Source organism: Taurulus bubalis (genome assembly GCF_910589615.1).
Source record: "Taurulus bubalis genome assembly, chromosome: 12".
Classification (NCBI taxonomy): Eukaryota; Metazoa; Chordata; class Actinopteri; order Perciformes; family Cottidae; genus Taurulus; species Taurulus bubalis.
In genome coordinates, this window is record NC_136600.1 from 16139735 (window position 1) to 16146569 (window position 6835).

Here is a 6835-nt window from a genome sequence, read left to right on the forward strand (position 1 = left end):
CTGGCTAATTTCTCCCCACTGGTCGTTTTCCTCCAATCACAATGATGCATTTGCAAAGCATGGTCCATGAATCACTCAGTTGTTCCACCTACTCAGGAATCATTTTGTGACTCAATTAAAAGATTTTTGAAAAGCAGTCAAACAATGTGCTTACACGGTTTCCATCTCCAAATTCCAGACAGGATTTTATCAGTGCTGAATATTATGTGGATAGTATGTGGCCAATGAGGCAGTCAACACACAGTCTGTGCCGGCAGCTTTGCTTCAGATTATTGTTCTTTACAACAAACATCACAATTTGTGAAGTGTGAAATGACCATAGGTGTAAAAACTGCATAAACTGTGCCGTCTGTGTTTGTTGTTTCTCAGACTTTCCAGACCCCCATAAGTATGAGGGAGTTAGCATGCAAATGAAACGACACTTCCTCACTGTCATTGTCTTTCCTTTTTCACTTCCCCCTTCCTCCTCCTCCTCCTCCTCCTCCTCCTTTTTCACTTTTAAACATTCAAGCAAAACACTTGTTGCACGATCAAACCCTGAGCGAGCTACAATCACAGAGGAACACACCGGGGGTAGTCATAAACGTATTGGGCCCGGTTGAGCCGCCAACAATAACACATCAACACCCACCCACACCCACACACACGGCAGAGGACAACACGTTCTATCCCGACAAAGCAAGCTGACGGCGACTGTGTCAAGACAAGTGGACATGCGACTGGTCAAATCGCCACTCGGACTGAGATGAATAAATGTGCAGCGCCGACCATATCTTAACCACCTAAACCTTTGATGCTGCTGTCGAGCTGGATATTGCTCCATTGAAGCCGCTCGGCTGGCACCAGTAGATGGCTGTTTGTACTGGGAGTATTTACTGGGTGTGAAACTGTCTGCATGTATAAAAAAAAAGAAGAAGCTCAAACTGATAAACATCAAGAAAACATTATCACAGCTTTTAAAAGATTGAGTTTGTGCAAATGTGAGTCAGCGACTTTGTGAGCGAGTGTGAGTGTGTGTGTGTGTGGATGCATCTGTAATGATCTTTTTGACTTTGGCATGGACCACTGAGGTCACGACACACACACACACACACACACACACACACACACACACACACACACACACACACACACACACACACACACACACACACACACACACACATCATATTTCAGGTCCTTGAAATGGATCCCATGTAAATACTTGGAGGACTGGAATGACGCGGTCATCAGCAACAGCGGATAAAAGCTACCACATTGTATTTAGTGTGTGAGTGCGTGCGTGCGTGTACGAGAGAGAGAGAGAGAGAGAGAGAGAGAGAGAGAGAGAGAGAGAGAGAGAGAAAGAGAGACAGGATTAGGTTTAGAGGAATGCTGAGAGCAAGAACAGGTGCCTTTGTCCTTCTGTCCACTCAGAGTCCAACCCAGGCTGAGCTGTCCTGACTCGCACTGGATCAGCTATCAGACACACTCTGATCCGTTTCATCAGTCTCGTACACCCAATAGGAGAATGTCTTCGGAGAATTTTTGGAATGTGCGAGTGTGTGTGTTGTGTACGTTCTGCATGAAGTTAGGTTATGAAGAAGAGCGAGAGGAGCAGCAGGGAAGAGCCTGCACATCCTAACCCCCTCCACCACACTTAACCTCTCTGACCTCGACTCTCCCTCTCTTTGGCTCCTTTCCTCCCTCACCCCCCCGGGGGAGACACTAGATAGCCATTACAGCATGCATGCGCAAGACACACACACACACACACACACACACACACACCATCAATAATGTAGAGACTGGTGTGGAGGGTTGACGATAGGGGTGCGCCTAATCTCTGGCCTGGGACACTAGAGAGTGCAAGTGCGTCAAGAGGTGTGTGTGTGTGTGTGTTGGGACAAGTGAGGGGCAGGTGGTAGAAAGTGATGCAAAAGGGACGAAAAGGAGGAGGATGAAGGGGAGGGAGAGATTGCAAGAGGAGGGAGAGAGGGGGGTCAGAGTGAAAGAGAAGAAGGCAAGACGAGATGGGGTGAGCACTAGGACAAGTGGAGATCAGAGAAAAGAAAGTTGGAGGAAAAAGAGACGGGGGAGGGAGATCAGGGAAACAAAAGTGGGAAGAGAGAAAGAGAGACAATGGCAAGAGTGGGAGAGGAGAGGGGGTGGATGGAGGGAAGGAGGAGGAGGAGGGGGGAGGTTAAAGGAGCGATGAGATCATAGCTCGTCTGGTAGTCTGTTGTCATCCAGATCAGATTGCTTATCCCCCCTTCCCCTCCCCACCTCCCCCTCCGCCCTCTCTGGTGCGGATGCCTCTTTTCCTCTGTGTGATCTTGGTGGCTGGCCCCTAGCAGACTTCCAACACTGCTGCTATTCCAGCTATGTGCGCCACTCACCAGTCCAACAATGACCTCCACTCTCTCACACACCGCGTGAGCAAGGAGGGTTGGTGGGGGAGGGGGGGGAGATGAAAGCAAAAGAGTGGCAGAGAAAGGAAAGAAAGAGAAAAAGACTTTAGAAGATGAAGAGACCGGGTGCTGTGTTACGGCTGGGTAAAGGGCAACTTAGTTGAATCTTCAACGGTAGTTGACCATGTACGCCTGCGGTTACACATCAGTTCATGTCCTAATTCTTGGAATTCATAATTCATTCGATGTGTCACTGCAGTTTTCTATCGTCCATAACTTGAACCTACATTTTGTTAGGCGGCTGTGGGCTGAGCGGGTCGTCCTTTAACCACATGGTTGGCTGTTTGATCCCCTGCTCTTTCTATTCGTGTGTCTGAGTGACCTTGACCTAGACAGTGAACCCCATGTTGCTCCCTATAAAACACAACTTGGATTTTTTTTGGTTGAAACAACTAGTTGATGAGGCAATTACCAATTATTTACAAGTAAGAAGGTCCAATCTCCGGCTTGTGACGATTTGCTGGTTTATGGTATCCAGAGGAGTTTAGGACCACTAGTAGCAACACAACCCTGCCGCCAATTTCTGATATTCAACAACAACAACAGTTGGTCGCTGTAATGCACCAAAAGACGTAGCAACACCACAGGAAAGGCGAGTAGGAAGAAGACTGCCAGCAAGCAAACATGGATGTAAACAATGGAAGCTTTGCAAATGTTTTACGAGGCGAGAAGTGTATACACACACAATGCATTGAGGAGAGAAACAGTGTTTGTTTACAGAAAGCCCCACAGGGTACCTTTGACTGAGTACATTTGTGTTTTGGACTGTCGGATGAATACAACAAGAAATTTGAAGCTTGTGTGCTCTGAACAATTATAATGGACATTTATTCTAACAGTTTTCTGACATTTTATTGACAAAATGCTTCATCAATTCATTGAGATAATTAACAGTGACTTAATCTGTAATGAAAATAACCATCAGTTGCAGCTCTTAAACATTTGACTCGGAGGCACGGCTGACTGGATCCCTGACCTGCGGGCCTGGCGTGCCAAAGAGGGCGAGAGCTGACGGGAAGGAGGCAGAGACAGACGGGCAGGCGGACAAAGTAGTGGAGTGAGAAAAGAGATGAGGAGGAGAGATTCCCAGAGCTGCGAGTCCTACTCAGCAGCAAATCAACTGACAAGCCCGTGCCAAACTAACAGCGGAGTTGCAGACTCAGGGTTTTTATACAGGGCCGGGGCCTCTGAACAGCCATTAGCGGCAGTTGGCGAGCACCGTACTCCTTTAACCCAACTCAGCTTTAGCGTGGATGTGGGAAACGACCGGTGCAAGTGTGTGTGGGTGAAGGGGGGTGAGGTCACTGTCGGCTCTGAGAGTCTGTAAAAGTGCTAAAAATTGAGAGACAGTCAGTATTTGCCTGTAGCACATTCATGCACAAACAAGCATGCACAGCCGTGTCTTTGTCACAGCTGCTTGGATAAGTGAAACTGCCCGAAGCGCCGAGCTCGGGGAACAGAGAAGACAGAAACACAAGACCGGGAGGTGGAGGGGAGGAATGGAGGGATAATAAAAGACTTGGGAGGGTGAGACAGAGAAAGTAAGAGTGAAAGGAGGGAGAGAAGTGAGGAGGGTGGGCTCCGCAGTAGGAGGAGGGTAATCAGAGCTCGTACGCCTGAATCCCAAAGTGTCTGGACTCTTCCCACCAAGCCCATTAAAAATTCATTAGGCCAATACTGGAGGAAGACAAGAGAGTGAGACACAGACAGAGGAAGACAGGGACACAGGAGAGTGACAGAGAAGTTAGGAAACACATGGAAAAGTGAATCATTTGAAAATGATGATTAAAAATCATCTTAAAAATACTACTTGTATCTTCAAATATGAGCTCCTGGGAGAAAATATCGTAACGTTTTGCACTTACTTTATTTATTGTATTATAAACAAAAAAGGAGAACATCATCTGTGTCTAATACTTGTTGTACAAGAGAGGAATAGGCGGGGCTGCAACTAACAATGATTAATATTGATTTTCATTATGGATGAACCTGCTAATTATTTTCTCAATTAACCCATTTATTGTCTGGTCTACAAATTGTCAAAAAATAACATGCTCATCACAATTGCCGGAGAACTAAAGATGAAAGATTTCTTTAAATGTATTGTTCTGTCTGTCCAACCCCAAAATATTCAACTTTCTATTAAAGCAAACTAAGAAAACAAGCAAATTTGGACAGGACTGGAAGATTATGGCAAAAATGACATACAATTAATCATCAATTAAATAAAGATAAGGTAGAATTTTCTGTGCATCCACTTATTGTTACAGTCTTGGTTAAGCCTTAGTTAACTGAAAACTGGATTTTCTATTTGAAAAAAAAAGTGGCTGCATGATTTGGTGCAACTCAAGAAGAATCAGACGTTTACTGAAGCCACCAGTGGAAATGTCTCTAGTGGAGTTGCAGATAGGGAAACTGTTGACTGTTTCTAGTTTCTATTTTAATTTCCAAGTGGTCTGCAGAACTCAAGTTAGATGATGATAAATGAGTAGGCAAGTTGTTTGGTTTATTATACAAGCTTGTGATCACAGTTTTATTGTAAACGTGCAGAATAGATTTTACTGGTTTGGAAAAATCTCTAAGAGAAATGTGAGTTGTTAATAACCGAGATGGGGACTAAATTCCATGAGAGGAATTGTTCTTGTAGGAGCCAAGAGCATTCATGACCCCGGCCTAACCCGAGTACCTGCGTGGGGGTTAAACAAACATCACACAGAAAAACATGTAAGTCTAGCAGGCCGCTTAACTATTCTCAGAGGTCACCTACAGTCTACATTTTCTATAGGTTCTTCCTCACATGCCATGCAGCAGCAGAATAGAGAAAGAAAAGCGCTGGAAGGAAGAGAGTGCTTTGTGGCCTTGGAGGGGCCAAAAATAGACACACACACACACACACACACACACACACAAGTACAGAAGTGCTAAATGAAGAGGAGGAGGTGATGAGGGAACAAGTAGGAAAGGCAACGAGAAGGTCATGACGCAAGACTTTGTCTCTCGGCCGCTCTCTGTTGTCCTCCAGTTAACAGACAAGACGTCTTTTCCAGGAAATTGAAAGGGAGGAGCATAAAAAGGCAAAAGAAAAGCCTGAGTGGCCACAGAGATCCTCTCTTCCAGAACAAGCTCCTTTTTCCGACAGCTCTCCAAATCTAATTCACATGCTCGACTGCTAGACTGTAAACTTGTTAAGTCACGACATGGTTTAAATGTCCATTAGGTGAGGGAAAAAGGCTTTGAACTGTGTAAAAGGGTTTTCCAGGCTGGACTAAAAACAGCTAACCTAAAGCCTACACGTGGTTTTTCAACTGACTGAGGCACTTCATTAAAAAATAAATGAACTCTCCGATGTGATCCTTTCAGGGTTTTACCAGTGATTTAGCATATTTTAGCAAATTACCTACAAATTACAGTTTTTCAAAGCAAATCATCGTTGTTGTTTTTTATTTATCCATTTTGAATTTTCCACACAGCCATTTATTTCAGTACATTAAGAAAAAATAATCAATAGAGATACACGCAACTAGAAACAATTGCCAAATGTCATGTCAAATAGGTGGAAATGTCCAGAACAACCCATTAGGATTAACAAGTTTAACCAACTATTAGGTCAAACTAAATCTGTGGATATTTGATCACCTTGTGATCACATGGTTTTTAGAGCGGCTGTGCCAGTTGGTGGCGGCTCGATTTTAGGCTGCGAGGACCCAACAACACACAACACACTACATAGCTAGCAACATGTACACGCAACAGGCGGTTCTTCACCTGGGAGCTCTAAGAAAAGACACACACACACACACAGATTTTTCACATGGGAACTGAATGCTTAAAAGAGCAAAAGTCCCAAATGCATGCAGGACGAGCACCGTGTGAACAAAGAAAACTGTCCACGCACAAACGGCATAAAGCCCAGAGGCACCTGATGTGCTGCAGGTGAGCCGGGCAACTGGACTCTTCTCTGTGTAATCACGCTTCTAAACAAGTCTGGTGGGAGAGAGAGTGTGTGTTTGTGTGCATATGTGATCCCCAGAGTGTGTTAAGAACAGCAGAATAATATTGTGTCAGTGAGAGAAGAGTTGCTCTCCGGGCGCCGTTCGGTATATTTACTCTCACCAAAGTGGCGCGCTGCTCCCGGGACATTATCCCTCGTCCTTTGACACAACACACAGATACGCATACTTACACGTTTCATGAGTTGACAAAATACAGTGATGTGATAGCCTAATGACAGCTTTATAAGTAGTCAAATTGCTGGTGTAATTGTCTCTGTATTAAATAACAGTTGCATAATAAACACTGGGTAGTTTCCACGTGTCAAAGACATACTTGAACTATGCTAGAAGTCCCTGTGAAGCCTGTGCTTTAATGATTGCTAGTTCATTTTT